We start from the raw sequence: 20,638 nt of genomic DNA on the forward strand, positions 1-20,638 counted from the left end.
GGTGACTCAGCTACATCTTTGATATTTAACCATCATTAAAGAAGATGGGACTTGGAGTTAGATAGAACTAGATGTGTAGCCTGCCTCCTCCACATACTGAACAAGTGATCTTGTCTAAGTTTCTTAGATTCCTTCGAGTCAGTAACACCCATGTCACCCAGTGGCTATAGATACTGAATAGATACTCTACACAAAAGCCATTTACATAGGGCCTAATGGAGAAGTTCTATGTAAATGCTCAACTTTCTTCCCTTTCATTATTTTATCTGCTGTCCTAACAATTATGTAAATATTCTACATGCGGTATTTTTTTTTACTTAGTCTTCAAGGTCAAGATAAAGTACTTTAAATCGGCAGTTATAAAGAGTTTCTCCTGCCATTGTTTTCACTGTGTCTTTTTCTCAATAAACTGCACAACTTAGCCTTCAGATTTACACATCTGATTTTTGTGAGCAGAGTATTTACTAACATATAAACATGGAATAACTGGAATTTTTGATATTTGTCTTTCAACCTATTATTTATAGACAAAAACTCCTGGATCTGCTAAAATTTATCAGAATTTGAAGGCCTGAGTTGGTTGGTTCCCTGCTTCCCCCTCTTCCAAGACCAGAGGTGGAGGATTGCAAAATCTAAAACCAAAAGGAAATGATTCATACTAGGGAAATCTCTGATACGTCAGGTTCAAGATCTTTTATCAGAAGGGTTTTGTTGTCCTTGTTGATTCACTTGTTCAAATATGTATTAGGCATTAATTAATTATGTATGGTGCTCCATGCAAGGCACTGAGGTGAGTAGTCCACGCTCTCAGGGAATCTCTAATCTGGAAGGGAGAGAAAGCATGTATTTAAATAGCCATAATGCAAGGTAAACTTTGGTAAGCACCACAGGAATGCTGAGGTAAAGTATTATAGGATTTCAATTGATGAAAAACTAATTTCCTATGGAGGGGAGGTGGAAGCGCTTTTTATGTTTTATTAACAGTAAAGGAAGAGCTTAGAAGATGCTGCCATTAGGTGAGACTTAGGTTATGCATTAGAGACCTAGGACCTCAGTCATGAGGAGAGAGAGCTTAGGTGACTGTGGTACTTGGATCCCAGGAGCCTCAAAGGCTCCAAGGACACTGTCGAGCACAGATCAGTGTGGGACAACACTCTGGTGCACTTGGCCCATCCTCAGTTATGGCTCAATTCACCATGCACTCGAGCCTTTTATTTTTCTGACTTCCTGGCTAGCTGATGAACTCCTGGAGTGCAGAGACCATGTTTTCCTTTTCTAGTACAGAGCCAGGCTCTATCAAATTATGCTCCACACACGACTGTGTTACGGAAAGGAAGACTTACCAAACCAGAGAAGCCAGGAAGGAAGAATGGGTTTCGGCATTGCCCGTGTAGTTTAAATGCTTCATAGATAGAAGTTTCAAAGTCTGGCAAGGATAGTGCACTCAGGTCATGTAAGCAGGAGGCTGGGGCTGGACGACTCCCAGAAAAGACCAGAGTTGGCTGGGCTACAGTGGCACACTGAGCCCCAGGGAAGGTGAGACTATGGCATTACTCAGCCTTGCTCGGTGAAGAAAGCTCTATTCTTCTCTCTTGGCCTCTGGCTTGAGGTTAGTGGTAGTGACATAAGGCTCAAATTCAGGCATGTGGGTATGAAGATGCCTAAAAGAGGGGGTGCGGAAATTGGAGTGAAGAATTGACTCAAGAATCATAGCTCAGAGAATTCATTTCAGTTTTCTCCCAAATCTTCCGGCTGCATATTCTTCTAAAGGGGTAAGTGATCATTCTGAAAATATCTGAAATGCTAAAGGGGTAAATAGATAATTCTTTAAGAATAATATGGAAGTGTAGTTTGGGAAAAGTATGGGTTCTTTTCTGTCTTCTGAAAGGTAAGATATGGATAAAAGTATATTACTGGCCAACTAACTTATTGCTGTAAGAATTGGGAGGCATGAAAAAATTCTAACCCTGGGGAAAATGCTATCTCTGCACCCTCTTCCTTTTCACTATATATTTATTTTTAGGCATAATTGTGGGCCCGGTGCCCAGTGTTTTCCAGAAAGCAAGAAAGGAGTTTGTAGAAAAGGCCAATATAGCAGACTATATATTCAAGGACAGAAATTTAGTCAAGTGTCTCTCAAATTAAGCTTCTTAGACTAGTCTGCTTCAGAAGCACCTAGCATGTGGATTAAAATGCCAATTCATCAGCCCCATCAAAGACTTAATCAGAATCTCTGGGAAAAAGGTTCAGAAATCTGCATTTTAAACACACCCCAAATAATTCTGGTGTACCCTAAAATGTGTGGATCACTGCTACATTCTGTAGCTTCTATGAAACCAAGGAGTGCCTTTCCTAGGGTTTGAATATTAAGCTACCAAACCAATGCTTTCTAAGGCCTCTTTCTGCCATAAGCCCTGGAGCAGGGAGCTGGAAAAAGAGGAGGCAAGGCTGAATAAGACAAAATAGGCATTGAAGGATGATGCACACGGAGGTGTTGAGGACATCTTAGGAGCTAAATACCAGGGTCAGAGCAAGCTGGAAATCATCGTTTTGAGAGACAGACAAAGCAGACAGAAAGAGGAGGTGCCAAACGGCTAATCAATGTAAATGATTAAAACCCCAAGTTAAAAATGAGGGAGCAGATTTGCAAAAGTGAAAGAAGGCCAGGCGAGTCAGGGAAGTGGGCAGCCAGGTCTGGGATGGCTACAACTGGCAGGATCCAACTACACAAGGCTAACTCCCTCCTTGGTCAATAGCCTTTAAATGTTTCCTCTAATAACAGCAACTAGTGGAATATACAGTAATATGCAGCCATCAATTTCCTCCCAAAAAACAATGTCCAGTTTGAGCTCCCAAGCACTGCAGAGGTGATTGACTGATGATAATAGTTAACATTTATTGACGATTTCTATGTACCAGGAGCAATTTTAAACATCTTTCAAGTCATTTAATTCTCACAACCACCCTTTGAAATAGGTACTGTTAGTTTGGCCATTCTACAGATGAAAAATTGAGGTAGAGAAGTTGAGCAATTTGCTCAAGGCCATGTAGCTTCCAGGGGCAGAGCCAGGATTTGAAACCAGGCAGTCTCGATCCAGAGTCTGAGTAATTATCTACTGTTTTTGCTGTCAGATCCAGAGTAGATATGGCTAAGGACTTTACACAGAAAACAACTCTCAGTTGCAATCAACTGTATTGATTCAATCACTAGTGTTTCTATTATCATATCTGTAAAATTAAGAAGGAAATTTAGAAATTTCTCTTAGTATGACTATAAACTGTTTCTGTTTAAAAGGCATACAGTGTCTTATATATTAAAGCTAATATTTGACATTACAAGTATCAGATCTGTGATGTGATGTGGCTTTCAGAAGAAAACATGCCAACATAATTTTCAGGGTAAGAAGGTAACCAGAGAACCAAGAACCTCCAAAGATACAAGTATGTGCATTTGCGTGTGTGTAACAAACTTCTACTCTTTTGTTCTGTATCATTTTCCTTTTCTTTCTTTCTTTTTGGCTCAGATTTTGAGGACTTGTTCAAACATTTTTTAAACGTACTTCAGCACGTACAGAGAAGAAGCTATTCCTTTTATCTCACATCCTTAGAGTTTGTCTTCCTGTTTGAGACTCGAAGGCACACCAAGGCCAGAAGGGAAGGGGAATACTTAAAGAAAGCAAGTCCAGGTTGATTAAGAAAGCATTATGATTATAAACAAAATGGAGCTACCCTCAAATTGAATGAGAAATAAACGAAACGTTTCCTAAAGATTTTATTTTATCACAGTTACAGTTTTATGCACATTTATAGATTGCTTTCTTTCCTTTTCAATATCCAGCATTCAAGGATATCCTGGTAAAGTCTAACCTCTCAAAATGCTGACGGCTATTGGTGACTGGTATATAGTTACCTTTAACTAAAAGCTGTTCTGTTGTTCCTCATGCATAGCTGAAAACCCCTGAACATAGCCAGCAACTGAAACCACAAACACATTACCCCACACTGGAAGTCAGAACAGTAGAAAGAGGGACAGAGACAAGGCTGTGGAGGAAAAAAAATGTGAATTTAACATTTTTCTTTATAGCCGAGAGAATAAAGACCAAAATAGTATGTTTTTAAGTTTATGTGAACACATTTAATAATTTTACACTTTCCTCTAAGAAGCTGCAGGTTTAGAAATTCTCATTATGTATCCAGTGCAAGGCATATACCATAGAAATTAATAAATATGAAAATTCAATATAAACTAAATTATGGCAGCAAAGATAAATGTACAAAACATATATGTTCTGACATAATTCTCTCACAAGGAAACTCTACTTTTCTTTCACTTTTTGTTTTTCTACTCTCTAAAAAGTTGTTGTGACCCCTGTACCCAAAAAGCAGCTTAACAGCACAATTGTGTTCAAGGATAATTCTCTCTACTTATTGCAACACTACCAAGGCAGCCTTTTTTGATGATCCTCTCTCTCTCTTTCTATGTCTTGTTCTCTCAAACACACACATACACACACTCCAAATAAATTATATAAAATTAATTCCTGGCCTTTTGGTGAATTACAGGAAGTTAAATAAGAAACCAAGTTGTAGAAAGAACATAGTAAGAAAGAAGAGGAATTGTTGGCACTCCTTTTTATGTTTATCAGAATAGTTGAAAACTAAGGAAGCAAATTAATAAAGTTCAAAATAAAATATTTAGAAATTATAGCAAGCAAAATTATATATGTGACTCAAATTATAGCTACACTTTAGAACCTGTTAAAATCAGTTTCAGATTTATAGCACTCTTTCTAAATCACTTAAAATAGTTTTTCCCCCAGACATAGAACCTGAGCTGAATTCTGTGTGTACCAAGCAATTCTACCTACACATTATAAGGTTAAATCACATGTATGTTCCTTCGGACCTATCTGTATGTTGGAAGGCATACAAGTGATCAGAAAGACCAGGGGTAGAAAATGATAATAATTCCTATCTCAACGCACAATCTCCAGAGTGGTTGTTGCCAATCTCCAGAGTGGTTGTTGCCTTAAGGGTGTTAGTGATGTTTGCGTGAGTGTTTCCCTTGGCTTTAACTTATAAAATGACAATGATCCAGCAAATGCCTCATGACTGGACATGGACTGCCTATACTTAGAAGATACCAGGATGGAAGACTTCTATCACTTTCCAGTGCCTTTTTTAAACTTCCTACAACCCAGACTTGAGAGAAAATAAATCTGCTGGGGCAGTGATGAACTACATTGCAGAAGATTCAGAAAATATCCAAAGTAATGAAAACACATCTATATTACCCTAAGATTTTTTCTTTTTTCTGTTCTTTGTTTTTCTTTTTTTCTCTCTTCCTTTCTCTTTTCCCTTCCTGTCCTTTCTTTTCAATTTTTATATTCTGCCTGATCTCCCTCAAATCCAACACTTCTGAACCAGACAGGTGACTTTAACTGATGATGGGCTGCCCATTAGGCTGTGCAAATAGCTCCCTGAAAAGTCAAGTAAATAATTAGGTGCGAAGAGAGAAGAAGCCAAGAGTGTTCCCAAGGTGGTAACAAAAGTCCACTTATCACATTTTTAATTGAATAGTGGTAATATAATTTGGAAGCACAAAGACTCACCTGATATTTAAGTGGATGGTTTCTTAAGGAATAAAGAGGAATAAAGGAATAAAGAGCCTTAGGAATAAAGAGCTTCCATCTGAAATTATTTAATGTGTTTGAGTCAGATCTTTTGGAAATAATAAACAAAAACACATCTAAAATTTGTTTTATTTATACTTAATTCTGGAGAAACATTAGATACACACAAATTGAAAGAAATGAGCACAAGTTCTCTTTTTCTTTTACATGTACTCTTTAAATTAGGATTTCTTCTAGTTTAAGAGAAAAAACTGCCTGTAAAAAAGATTCAGTGACTTCTATGCTGGCAGTTGATATCATATATTTTGTAGGTTATAGTACATATGTTCCTATCCTACTAAGTAAAACAAACCAGGTAGATAAAAGGTTAATCTCTTCTCTAAGATTAAATGTCTCCATTTTGCGAAACTTTAAGAATATATAGCTTGAAAATAAAAAAAAAGAATTGTATAAGAAAAATGTGAATCATAAGAATTTTTATAAATTTGTTTTACTTACTATTAAAAGCAGTGTTGTCCCAAGAAACTTGAAAATCCCACGGAGTTATGTGGTCAGTAATATGCCCTGTACAAGAAAGAGTCAGCAATTCCTCTGGGAGCAAGTGACTTACTTTTATTATTTGAATTTTTTTACTGGAATATTTCATCAGAATCACATGAAAAGCACTTCTTCTGACATTAGATGGTACCGTGGGGTGCTGTACCCTGCCTCCTTACTTAGTTGACTAAATAAATACGTTATTTTCTTTGATTCTTCTGGATTATCACATGGTACATGTGCAGAGCTGATCTCCCCCATACTCCAGTGCCAGGCGGTCAGTGTGATCATTTCTTGTTTCCAGGGAAATTTTAAATTGGAGCAGCAGAATAGGCAAAGCTGGACCTAGTGGTAAATTAGTTTGATCAGCATTTCTCAGTGTTTACTCAAAAGGTTCCAATACTCCTTTGTGAATACAGGCAGTGAGTTCTATTATTCTCAGTATGACCAGTGCCTCACACAATACTAGCTGCACAGTTGACTCTCAATATGCAAAATTCAGCTAGCATTTATTTTCCCACTTGGATAGCCTGACATGCTACTGGGGTTATGCCAGTGTAGGCTGCCCGCACTCAGATACACATATGTTCTTTCTCAAGAACTACAGAATCTTTCCTACCCTGAGACAGGAGTGAGAGGCCGAGTAGAGACATGTAGCACTAACAGACCGTCTCCTGGATGATGGCTCTAGGCTCAGTATTTTACATACACTGTGGTGTTTAGTCTAAATTTTTATCCTCATTTTATAGATTAGAAAGTAGGTTCGGAACAGTTTGATCTCAAAGTCCTTCCTAAGGAGAACTGGGTTAAGATTAGAATTTAAATAAAAGTTACAACAAATAATAAGTTAACTCCATCTATTTGATGGTGGTTGAGTAATTACCATGTACCAGAAAAGAATTATGTGAGTCTTATTAATTTTTTCTGTCTTCAATGAAATACATGCACACTATAAAATATTAAGGCAAGTCTTGGAATACAATCTTTGCAGGCCCCAACTCATACCCTCAATTATATTTTTAAGTCTTTAGTTTTATTAGAGAAATAAGATTCTTCCTGACTTATTTCTAACTGCATTTGAAAGGATTTATATAAGATTTATTTAGAGTGAAGCCCATGAAAGCTTGTTTTTTACTTTACTTTCTTTTTTTTTTTAGGCTCATGTCAAACTGAAAGAGAAAGTAAATCAGGCAAGGAAACCTCTGTGGTTTTTTCCTTTTTACTACAATAACACTCAAATGGTATGTACACAGAAAAGGCTGTATTTAAAGATTTATCTATATTATTATATCACAAAATTAAAATTTCCAAATGGATTGAGATGAATATTTATGGGAGCTATGGAAAACTAAGGATTAAAATCCTTATATAAAAAAGGATTACACAAATGTATAAGAAACTTAGTAAGATCACTATGCATACATAGGAAAAAAAGATACAGTTTATCCAAAGGGAGATAGAAGTGGCTTATGACAAAATTTTAAATCATTAATGTCATTAATAATTACAAATGAAAATTAAAATAATAATGACATTTAATTTTCTCCTATTAATTAGCATGAAAGTGAAATTCACTCAGTCATGTCCGACTCTTTGCAACCCCATGGACTATATAGTCCATGGAATTCTCCAGGCCAGAATACTGGAGTGGGTAGCCTTTCCCTTCTCCAAGGGATCTTTCCAACCCAGGGATCGAACCTAGGTCTCCTACATTGCAGGTGGATTCTTTACCAGCTGAGCCACAAGGGAAGACCTTAATTAGCATGGTTTGTTCAAAATATACAGTGCAGGTAGAAGTATAAATTTAGTCAGCAGATTTGGTGAAGCAATTTGTAATTACGTATCAAGGAAGTTTTAAATATGTTGGTAGGGTTCTAACCTGAGGAAATATTCTGAAATACAAGCAAATATTTAAATATAAAAATATTCTTTTGTAAAGTAAAATATCAGGAAGCTTAAACATCCTTAAATAAGAAGCACATATGAAGACCATTTAATTACAGTGGAAAATAAATTCTTATGACCTAATAATAATGGAAAAAAACAGGCTATAATACAACACAATGTGATCTCAGGTGTAGAAAATGATACTTATAGAAAGATAAATAGCAGTGATAATAGTAGCTATTTCTATTTAATTATTGATGATTTCTATTTTTGCCATGTTTTTCTATATTTTACAAGTTTGCTTTTATAATAAGAAACATATTATGGAAGAAAGAAGAAAAATCAAAATGACAGCAAAACTCAAATTATACAGATTAAATAAGATGCAGAAAGAGAATATGAATTTAATCCTTGACATCCCTGTTTGGCATAAGGTTCCCTTGTAGTCCATCTAGGGTCAAAAATCCAACTCAAACAGGGCATTGGTTTACTAGACCACAGGGTTTATATAATAAGCCATGACTTAGTGGCCATCTGAGCAAATAACACCATTTAGGATATCCAGGGCAGAGGAGTCTACAGCCCAGCCCAGTCTGAACTCATCAGACCCTGCATAGCACATGTGGTTAATGCCTTGCACCACATCTGAAGCAGAATGGTGAATAACTAGAGTCTGTCCAAGACAGGTGGGCTGAAGTGGTATAATGTCTGGAAATCTTATGACTTATCAAATTAAAATTCCCCCTTCATTTCTTATTACTCTCATAATAAAGTCCAAAACCATATAAGATTCAGCCTCATGAGACTCCATCCCTTGCTCACAAAGTTCTAACCTCTCATGTTCCCTTTAATATACTCAATTCCTCCTCACTTCAGAACCACCCAAGTACCAACCACCCAGCCTAGAATACCTTATTTCACCCCTTCTCACCTCTGTCTCCTCCACACACATACTTTCTTGCCTGACTAATTCCTAAATATTTTCAGGTCTGAGATCAAATATTCTTTCCTCAGAGATACTTCTCTGACCACCTACTTAGGAAAAGTGCTCCTGTTATACACTTTCATTTTTACCCTGTGGCTGTTTTTGGTTAATTGCCTTTCTAATGTCTGTATTTCTTGCTAGATGGTAAACTTTGTGAGGACACTGCTAAGAGTCTTATTATGCATCTTAGTCCATTCAGACTTCTGTAACAAAATACCACAGACCAAAAGTTTATAAATAGCAGACATGTATTTCTTAAGGCTATGGAGGCTGAGCTGTGCAAGATCAAGATACTAGCAAACTCAGTGTTTGGGGACGATTCTTCCTGTGTCCTGTGATAGAGCAAGGGAGCTCTCTGGGGACTTTTTTTAATAAGGGCACTAATCTCATTCATGAGAGCTCCTCCACCTCATAATCACATCATCTCCCAAACATTCCCCTTCCTAACACTGTCAACATTGATAGGTTAGAATTTCAGCATATGAATTTGGGGGGAATGGAAACATTCAGTATATATCCCCAGAATGTAGTACAGTTTCTGAACCACACTTTGGGCCATTTGTTGAATGAATTCCATGAAGTGTATCTGTCTATTTTTCTGGCTACCTTCTACTTGTATAGTTAATTTCTCCTTAATGCTTAGAAAATGGGGTTAATCTGATAAAGAAAAGACAAGTAAGAGAAGAGGGAATATGATAGCTACTCATCACATAGACATTCTGTGCAGTTCTATTTCTTAAAAGATATGGAGAAATTTCTAAAAACTAGGTTTAAAATGAAATTAACACCCTTTGTGGTAATGAATTCCCTTTTATGAAGTGTGTGCAATTCATATTTTAACATAAGTGTGGGTTAGAATTGTGAAAGAGATTCCTATATTGGGCAGGTGGATTTGATGACTCTTAGGATCAATTCAAAGAGTATGACTCTACGACCTAGCAATCTCTTTGGCTGTAGAGGCACTACATGAGAGAGAGATTTAAGACAAAACAGGGCATGGACTAAACAAAGACAAGCTTGGGGAAGAAAAGGAAATGTAACACTGTCTCAAAGCGTTTGATCTCAATCATTTTGAACATTTTCTGAGACTGGGGTTGGCAGGCCTCCCAGAGAAACCAACACAAAGCAACCTAACAGGGCATCACCAAACAAAAGGAGACCTAAGCTGAGAGATGAGAAGATGAAAGCCCTGCATTTAGATTTACCGAGGTCAGGAGGGGCTGGGGGCAGGAAAGACAGGCATTCTCCTCGGGGTCCTTTCAGTTCACTCAAAGGCACACCTCTGAAATGAACATCCTCCACACAGAGAGAGGGTAGTTGCCTGAGAATCCAGAAGTTAGGGCATTAATAAACATGGCTTAAAGAATTGAGTTGAAATGTCAGTACAACCGCTTTATGTATCTTCACTATCCTTAACCCAAACTTGTGTCATCATTCTGGAATGAGCAAGACCTGCTCAACAAACCCAGCTTTTATCATCTCCTTTGTATCTGCTTAGTCAGAGTTCAGAAATCGTCCAATGGCCTTCTCACTCTCTAATCCAAAGAATTAATGTTGTTATGGAAAGAAAAACAACTTCCATTTGTTCAGAGAGAAAGACCCACACAATGCCTTTGAGGTGAGAAAACTGAGTTATGCTAAGTGGGGATTTTTCTCTACTACTCTGTGGAGATTCCCGATGAAGTTGAATACATTCCTTTTTTCAATTTTGACTGCTGCTAAAAATACTTAATGCGTACTGGGTGCTCACCCTGTTGCAGGCGAGGTGCTGAGTGATTTGTACACATTATCCTCTAGATCCTAACAGCAATCTGAAAGTAGACGCAATTATAGTGCCTTTTCTAGAAAGGCCCCGGAGCGGTAGGTTTTCTACCTCAAGTCTGCAAGCTTCTGAGGCCAAGTATGAGGAAAGTGTCACATATTTGAACATCACCTATTGGGTGAAGTTCAGCATAAAAATTTTGTGATCTGCCTTAACGGATTAATCACCTTCACACTCCTTGCTGATAGTGGACAGAAGTGGACCCAGCAAAGAAAGTTAGGCTCAGAGATGGTTCACATTTACAAACTGGTGCTCTCTCTCCTATAAAAGAATTGGGAACAGTGACAGTATTGAAATGAGAAAATGTAATATTACATTTAGCTTTATCATAAAAATGCAAATAGTCTACAAAGTAGAGAGAATATCATAATAAACTCCCATATACCAATCACCTTACCTTAATAACTGCTATTATTTTACCATATTTCCTTCATTTATTTTCTCGTTGCTCAATTGTTTTAAAGTAAGCCCCAAGTATCATGACTTTAGCCTCTAAATGTTCCAGTATGCCTCTGAAATTAAAGATATTTTCACTGTTTTCTATTTTCTAGCTTTGTCTTGTCATTCATCCATCAACTCAGATTTTCTCACTTTGAACCTGGACTATGCTCCTTCTACTGTCTTACTTCCTTACTGTATGTCAGCAGAAGAAAGCCACTGAATAAGCTATATGTTGTTGGCACTGGGAATATAGAAATAAATAACACAATATCTCTACTCCAAAGAACTTGGGACCTAATGGCTCTCAGAGAAGTCCTCCATGATCTGCCACTTCTCATAATATACTACCTGTATGCCATCTCTGGATAGCCACTTACTTGGTCTGTTCCTTTTGGCTTTATTGACTATGTCAAAGCCTTTGACTGTGTGGATCACAACAAACTGGAAAATTCTTAAAGAGATGGGAATACCAGACTACCTTACCTATCTCCTGAGAAATCTGTATACCGGTCAAGAAGCAATAGTTAGAACCGGACATGGAACAAGGGACTGGTTCCGAACTGGGAAAGGATTATGTCAAGGCTGTATATTGTCACCCTGCTTATTTAACTTATGTGTAGAGTACAGCATATGAAATTTAACTTATGTGCAGAGTACATCATGCGAAATGTCAGGCTGGATGAAGCACAAGCCGGAATGAAGATTGCTAGGAGAAATATCCATAACCTCAGATATGCAGATAACACCACCCTTATGGCAGAAAGTGAAGAGAAACTGAAGAGCCACTTAATGAATGTGAAAGAAGAGTGTGAAAAAGCTGGCTTAAAAGTCAAAATTCAAAAAACTAAGATCATGGCATCCAGTCCCATTACTTCATGGCAAACAGATGGGGAGACAATGGAAACTGTGACAGACTTTATTTCTTGGGCTCCAAAATCACCACAGATTTCAGACTGCAGCCATGAAATTAAAGACATTTTGCTCCTTGGAAGAAAAGCTATGATAAACCTAGACAGCATATTAAAAAACAGAGACATTGCTTTGCCAACAAAGGTCCATCTAGTCAAAGCTATAGTTTTTCCAGCAGTCATGTATGGATGTGGGAGTTGGACCATAAAGAAAGCTGAGCAGAGAAGAATTGATGCTCTTCAACTGTGATGTTGGAGAAGACTCTTGAGAGTCCCTTGGACTGCAAGGAGATCCAACTAGTCAATGCTAAAGGAAATCAGTCCTGAAAATTCATTGGAAGGACCGATGTTGAAGCTGAAGCTCCAATACTTTGGCCATCTCATGAGAAGAACTGACTCACTGGAAAAGACCCTCATGCTGGGAAGGATTGAAGGCAGGAGGAGAAGGGGTTTACAGAGAATGAGATGGTTGGATGGCATCACCGACTCAATGGACATGAGTTTGAGCAAACTCTGGGAGTTGGTGATGGACAGGGAGGCCTGGTGTGCTACAGTCCATGGGGTTGCAAAGAGTTGGACACAACTTAGTGACTGAACTGAACTGAATGCCTAAAAGGTATCATTTTAAGTATACAAATGCTACAACAAAAAATAGTGTGTTGCAAAAATTAGAATGCAGAGCCTGGAGACAGGGGGTCTTACCAGTTATTAGCTCTGTGACCACAGGTAATTTATTGTATCTCATCAGACTTTATTTCCTTATCTGTAAAATGAGACGATTAAATAAAATAATTTCTATGACTTCCTCAGTTCAATTTTTCCCTTATTCTATTCCAAATAATTGAGTGAACCAAATTCATCAGCAAATAGTTTTTGTACCGTGGTATATTTTGTATTCAAAGCATTTCTGCCTGTATTTTTTCCATCTACAGTGAATAAAATAGAAAGTTATAAAAGAAATTACAAAGAGAATTTTGTAACAGCTAGTAATCTACTTGTGCTGTAAGCTACATTGATTTTTCTCTCTGAAATCGCCCTCTAAAATCTAAGTTATTCCAAAGAAATCATTTTTTGTGTGTTTGGCTGTGATGACAAGGCCCAAATTGCAAATGAGCATTGTCACTGGTTATAGAGAGAAGTGTCTGGGGACAAAGCCAAGTGGAATTCTAATTGAACCCAAATTTCACCAGTCTTTTTTGGTCTCTCCACTACACAACTTTAACTCTTAACATCTTTAACATAAAAGAAAACACTGTTAACCATTATTTACCTAGGTTAAATGTGCCTACCACCTAGAAGTGAAGTTGGGAATCCCTGATTACATTTCTGTAGTCTTAGCCAGTTTCTAGTATAGGGCAAGATTCACATTTTTACATATATAATATATACTTTATATATATCAAAGTTGCCAGTGAGTAACTAAGTAATAATGGAATGTTCTCATCTCTAGGATTCCATCTGGTCTACCATTTGTGCACCTGTTCGCAGTTCCCTCCATTCCGTTGACTCTTTGTGACCCCATGGACTGCAGCACGCCAGGCTTCCCTGTCCTTCACCATCTCCTGGAACTTGGTCTAACTCGTGTCCATTGAGTCGGTGATGCCATCCAACCATCTTGTCCTCTGCTGTCCCCTTCTCCTTCAAAGTTTCCCAGCATCAGGGTCTTTTCTAATGAGTTGGCTCTTCGCATCCGATAGCCAAAGCATTCTACTTTCTAGGATGTGTCATCCTCTTTCCTTCTGCTTTGCCTTTTACCTTATTTTCACTCCTCTAGTCCAGACCAGGGACCCCTCTCATGTTTCTCAGAATCCTCTGTTGATGGCAGCAGTTTTAAATTCTGATTTTCTGAAGGAAAACATTTATTCTTTAAGATTTTGGGAGGAGGGATGGCTTGAGTGTTGGTGGTGGTAAAGAGATAAATACTAAAGAGCAGAATGTGAAATGCAATAGTATTTGAACAGATTTTAAGTTCCATTTCCCAGTCCCTTACTTGGGTTTTCTTCTATTCTCTTATTTTATCATTGAAAAGCTAGGCAATCTTCTCAATCCCTCATTTCAGATCAGCAAAAGGTTTATTTTTCCAAAAATAACAGCAGGAGACAAATGTATGTATTTGGTACAAATATGGAGAGGTATTTTGATCACATCTGATAAAAATTACCCCTGAACAACAGAAATGAAAATGGAAAAATGTCCAAATTTTGAGAGATGTTAGAATCCAGGATAATCTCTAAAAGATTTAAATATATGAAGAAACAGTGCAAATGATATTCTTCCATACATATACAGAAATCCCATTTTCATAAGGAGTTGATGTTAGTTTGGGCCTATTCCATCTACAGTTTTCCAAGACTGTAAAATTAGAGCTCTTGAACATTGAACTTGTAGCATAAGTGTTTCTTAAAGGGTTATATTTAAAATAAGATGACAAGATGAAGTATGAGAACATAATTCTGAGAAGGCATTTAGCTTAGGAAACCAGAAATTGTATACCAGTAGAGAAAAAGTGCTCTTGCCTGGAAAATCCCATGGACAGAGGAGCCTGGTTGGCTGCAGTCCGTGGGGTCGCTAAGAGTCGGACAAGACTGGGCGACTTCACTTTCACTTTTCACTTTCATGCACTGGAGAAGGAAATGGCAACCCACTCCAGTGTTCTTGCCTGGAGAATCCCAGGGACGGGGGAGCCTGGTGGGCTGCCGTCTATGGGGTCGCACAGAGTCGAACATGACTGAAGCGACTTAGCAGCAGCAGAGAAAAAGAATGATGTATCAATTAGCAAGCTATACTTTTCCTAAATGCCAAAGACATTAATATCTCAACAAGTGAAAAATATATTAAGAGTTGGTTAACTAATATCAAGTCAGTGATTTAATTTATATTCAGAAGGCTTTAACATATTAATTCTAAGATACTTTTAAAAAGAACATAAAAATTACTAATATTCATTATGTGTCAATAATTACTTTTAATTTTTTATTGTTCAGCTGCACTTAAATAAAATGAGAAAATTAGAATTAATTTGGTTAGGAGGATTTAATTTCAGAATATTCCTCCTTTCTCCTCACAAGTTTTCATTATGGGCCAAACCCAAAAAATATTCCTTTAGGAAATGTATACAATTTAATCATTTTATGTATCCAGTTTTCTCTTTAAATCCTTTTGGAGGCATAATGGGTATTTATACACAATTTCAAGAGATTAAACATAAGGAAATAACTGCTACCACAAGCTAATGGATACTTTCAGTTCAGTGCTTTACCTCTCTGGTGGTGTTCCTGTTATTTTTCTTAAAACTTGAACTCTCCCTTGAATAGGTTTCATCATATCCCAGTTCAAATTTATGAATTCAATTACATATCTTTTGCATCTCATTTTTCAGACTGCATCTACTGAAGTTTTTAAACTTTCACTAGTTTACAACCATATGTATAAAGAAATACACTTTTCTATCCAACTTAAAAACTAGAATAAAAACTGATTCACCCTAATATTTAGTAAAGTTCATTTATTCAGCATTCTGTTAACTAGAACTCATTAACAAGCATTTATGGCCACGCATAGTACCAAAAATATTCAGTTGTCAAAATGACACCTCTGTGGCATTTAACATTTGAACAACCCGGGATTAAACCCAGATCTCCCACATTGTAGGCAGACGCTTTACCCTCTGAGCCACGAGGGAAACCCTTGAAAAGACAATAAATTATAAATCACTCTATAGCTTTGAAAACTGGTAGTAGAGCTTCCCTGGTGGCTCAGCGATAAAGAATTCTCCTGCCAATGTAGGAGACACAGGTTTGATGCCTGAGTGAGGAAGATCCCCTAGAGAAGAAAATGGCAACCAACTCCAGTATTCTTGCCCAGAGAATCCCATAGATAGAGGAATCTGGTGGGCTACAGTCCATGGGGTTGAAAAAGAGTGGGACACAACTTAGTGACTAAAACAGCAACAGTATGACTTTTACATATTATAATTGTTATTATCACACTGATTTTATCCACAAATGGCCTTTTTTTATTTTGTCCTTACTCAAGTTTCATGCATTCTGGAATTCAGAGACCAAGCCCATACCCTTTGTTGTTTTATAAATATCAATTGTCTTGCTGTCCCTATTATTCCCTCCCCTTATCTTCTTAGATCTATCCTTTTAAACCACAGTGAAAACTGTATGCTTGTTATATAAACAGTATGCCCACATACCTGCTGTTGCTGCTGCTAAGTTGCTTCAGTTGTGTCCGACTCTGCAACCCCATAGATGGCAGCCCACCAGGCTCACCCGTCCCTGGGATTCTCCAGGCAAGAACACTGGAGTGGGTTGCCATTTCCTTCTCCAATGCATGAAAGTGAAAAGTGAAAGTGAAGTTGCTCAGTCGTGTCCAACTCCTAGAGACTCCATGGACTGCAGCCCACCAGGCTCCTCGGTCCATGGGATTTTCCAGGCAAGAGTACTGGAGTGGGGTGCCATTGCCTTCTCCAGCCCACATACCTACATATACATAATTTCATCTTTGTGTTTTTCTCATAAAATTTTTTATTTTCTATTTTTCCTCTATTTCCTATTTTCCTATTTCCATTTTTATTTCCTATTCTGTTTCATGTCAAGTTTCCCATTCTGTTTAAGGAATTTGTTAAAAGTGATTAAAGTGATCTGTATGGGGAAAAGGGTGTAAAAACAGCCTATTGAAAGCAGAGGATAAACCTGCCACACAAGGACAGTCCATTTTTAAAGCTAAGAGCAAATACTCACATACACAGCTAGAGGTTTAGCCCTAGGGCTTTTTATATTATTATTTTAAAGGAATATTAATTTATTTGGCTGTGCCAGGTCTTAGTTGCATCATGTATCTTCTTCACTCTTCATTTGGGCACGTGGGATCTTTAGTTAAAGCATCTGAACTCTTGATTTGTCAGGTGAGATCTCATTCCCTGACTAGAGATTGAACCCAAGCCCCCTGCATTGTGAGTGCTGTAGTGGGAATTGCTAATAATGTACTTTCACAGCCTTGAGAAATTTCATAGAAATAGCACCTGGAAAAATAGCATATATCAAGAAACTGTGTTGATGATTATTTTTCACGTTTTTCTTAGAATAATAGCCTTATTACAGACCCCAAGGCCAGACCCAGAAGGGAGTATGACTGAGCATGGACCTTGGAACACCGGGTCGGCATTAGGTATGAACACTGCCTACGCACTTGCTGATTGTTCCTGAGACTATCCCAGAAGGGAATGGCCTGGGGTAAAAACAAGGAGATCTGGACTATGTCAGTGTAGTGTCTTGGGAAAGAAAGATCAAAGAAAGTTTTGTAGTTTGCAGTTAGAAATAAAAGCTGGACTCAGAGTGGACTCTGCACCTCAGTCCAATAGGGGCTGCAGGTCCCCAGACCCATTGTACCAGATTTCGTGTTCTGTTTTCATTCTCGATGCTTGCTCCTGGGCCTTTAGGGCAACAGAGCGCGAAGTCTTAGTCACTAGACCACGAGGGAAGAACATAGCACTAGTTCTTAAGAGAAAGTAAAAGCAGACAAATGAGATAGAATCTTGTGTTGGGGCTAAACATACATTCTTCTGGGGATGTATTGTTTTGAATGAAAAGGCCTAGATTGCTTTGAACTCATATTAGACAGTGAAAGTTTATTCTGATGTTAGATCTGCAGTATATAATGGATTATATTTTTAAGAAGCTTTGACATTTCTTTCATACATATTAGGACCCATTTCAACTCTAAAATCAATTCAGGTGAAGAGGGTCTTGTAACATAATAAATATACAGTGAATTGCTTATGTGTATATTGCATCTCAATTTTGTTCTTATGGTGATTTGTTCAATTAGTGATAATGTAAGATGATACTGCAGGAACTGGCAACCCACTCCAGTATTCTTGCCTGGAGAATTTCATGGACAGAGGAGCCTGGTGGGCTACAGTCCATGGGGTCGCAGAGTTGGACACATCTGAGTGACTGACACACAAGATGATACTGAGTATTGATTTCACAGACTTTAAGGCATCATGATTAATTTGTTAGAAAATTTGAACTTATCAGGTTTCTTAAAATTATGAGATTTATCAGTTAGAATGCTTACTTTTCCCCAGTGTCATCTTAGTTAAGCTGCATAACCAGGTTGAGCCTCAGTTTTCTTATTAAAATTAGGATTATAGTTTTATAATGTTATTGTGAGGATCGCAAGTGACTGGATCTTGAACTCTGCCTAGAAGAAGGAGCTCTGTGATTAGTTTTTCTTCTTCAAAAGAGATAGTGAGATAAAGTATCAATGTATATTTCAGATGCTAAAAACAGAGTTTTAAAATATTATGTTTTATATAAGCAATAACCACATTTTTATAACTTCAGAGCAAATAGGCTACAACAAATTCATTATTTTTTATACTCCAATTAAGAACAATAGACACTAAAAGGTGTATTATTGTTTTTCTTTTTAAATTAAAGACATGTTCAGCAATCGTGTTCACCCACAATTTCCATGGTTGTGTAAATTGAATAAGCAATGAAAAATTGTTAAGAAAAGGTTTTAAGCAAAGATGTTTCCAAAAGTGAAGCAATGTCTTCAAATGATGTCACAGGATGGCTATTTGTCCACTTAAGTGTAATTTTGTTTTTCTTCCACTCCCAAGTTTAACCTCCTTTTCCCTTATTTCCCCTTTTTACCCAAACCTAATTATAGATTGGGGTGGTTTATGTTAGATAAATAGAAATAATCATAACTTCATTTTAATTTGCCTCTTGATCACTTTGTTAGGGAATCTGATACTAGAATAAAAAATCTTGCTCCTGACCCTATCTTCAAGGTCTAACAAAATGCCTGGCACATGGTAGGCATTCAGAAAAAAGTGATTGAATGTAGGATTGACATGCATCTGGTATGTGCTGGTATGACCAGGTTTATTAAACAGGGATACAGCTCAGAACTAGCAGTGGTGTGCGTGCGTGCCAAGTCGGTTCAGTCGTGTCCGATTCTTTGTGACCCCACGGACTGTAGCCCACCTGGCTCCTGTGTCCATGGATTCTCCAGGCAAGAATACATGTCCTCCTCTAGGGGATCTTCCCAATCCTGGGATCAAGCCCACGTCTCTTAATGTCTCTGACTTTTTCAGATGGGTCCTTAACACTAGCACCACATGGGAAGCCCCCTGAGCTAGCAATAAATAGCTATTACCCTGTGGCCCCTCCAGCGTCCCTCGTATATCCCTGGCCCCTTACCTGTGGACATCCCCTGACCCTGGATTCAGTATTCAGGGAGTGGGATACTTTCTAGGCCTCACTCCCAACCTCTGGTCACCCTCAGCTCTGGTAGGCCAGTGCTTATGTCGCATTGTGATATATCTTTAATATAAATCTTCAATTAAATTAATATTCTATGTGTTGGTTTAACGATATCTACCAGCCTGATGGGCTTCCCTGGTGACTCAGTGGTAAAGAATCTGCCTGCAATTCAGAAGACACAGTTTCTATCCCTGGGTTGGGAAGATTCCCTGGAGGAGGAAATGACAATCCATTTCAGTATTCTTGCCTGGAGAACCCCATGGACAGAGGAGTCTGTGGGCTATAGTCCATGGGGTCACAGAAGAATCAGACACGACTGAGCGACTAAACAATAAAAGCCCTAATATAATAAAAAGTGGGAAAAGTAGGAGGTGGATGAGTGGAGGATTCTGAGGAGGATGAGAGTGAAAAAGGAGGAAAGTTGAAAACAAAGGGAAGGTAGAAGACTCAGGTGACCTAGAAAAGAACCAGGAGGAAACCTAATGTAAGAAGATCCACCTGCAAGGATCTGTTTCACACAGTCACCTTTCTCAGTGCACTCCATCAGTTCAGACCGTCTTCCCAGGATGGTGAGGGAAAGCTCTTTGGAAAGTATATAGTACATGTCTAGAACTGTAATTACTATTTGCAATGCTGACACCATTGTCTGACAAAATATTGTGCCAAACATTTCCCTTCTTTTGCCCTTGGTATTGGCTTACGTTAGGTAAAATAGCATTAGTCAGATTCATATCCAGCCTACATGAAATCCTATTACAGTGTACTCCAAGGCAGGGGGAATCTAAATTGTTTCATTGTGCTTGTATTCCACTGTATTAAATATTGCTGAAAATCTGGTACTTGTGAATCTTTTGGTGTTTTGTTGAAAGGTCTTACACACTAGTTTAGAAAGCCTTAAAGAACTGCTGCTGAATGTGTGAACTGCTTTTGTCTGGATCAGAGCTGAGTTTTGAAAACTTTGCCCTGCTAAACTCCAGAAAAGTGAAAGGAAGTTCAAAGGTCAGAAACGTTTGGGAAGTACAATGTGTGTTAGAATATTCAATTTCTGAGAAGGCATGTATTTTTTTTTAATTAACTTTTTTAACACCAAGTTTCCTCAAACTTGACTCTCGATTTTTTCATGGAACATCTAACATGGG

General features: G+C 37.9%; 1 long non-coding RNA gene across 2 annotated transcripts; it reads left to right on the forward strand.

The window, feature by feature from the left end:
- Positions 1 to 837: 837 nt before the first annotated feature.
- On the forward strand, positions 838 to 15,699 carry LOC147366738 (uncharacterized). 2 transcript variants are annotated; one of them, XR_015169063.1, is made up of 3 exons: positions 838 to 1,772; positions 7,328 to 7,411; positions 13,664 to 15,699. It is a non-coding gene; the product is annotated as an uncharacterized LOC147366738 (long non-coding RNA). The 2 variants fall into 2 exon arrangements; XR_015169062.1 differs by lacking the exon at positions 13,664 to 15,699 and adding an exon at positions 11,416 to 13,009 and having other exon boundaries at positions 839 to 1,772.
- The last annotated feature ends 4,939 nt before the right edge of the window (positions 15,700 to 20,638 follow it).

The sequence above is a fragment of the Bos grunniens genome, chromosome 8 (genome assembly GCF_055505025.1).
Source record: "Bos grunniens cultivar Pamir isolate PY7600 chromosome 8, Bosgru_T2T1.0, whole genome shotgun sequence".
Lineage (NCBI taxonomy): Eukaryota > Metazoa > Chordata > Mammalia > Artiodactyla > Bovidae > Bos > Bos grunniens.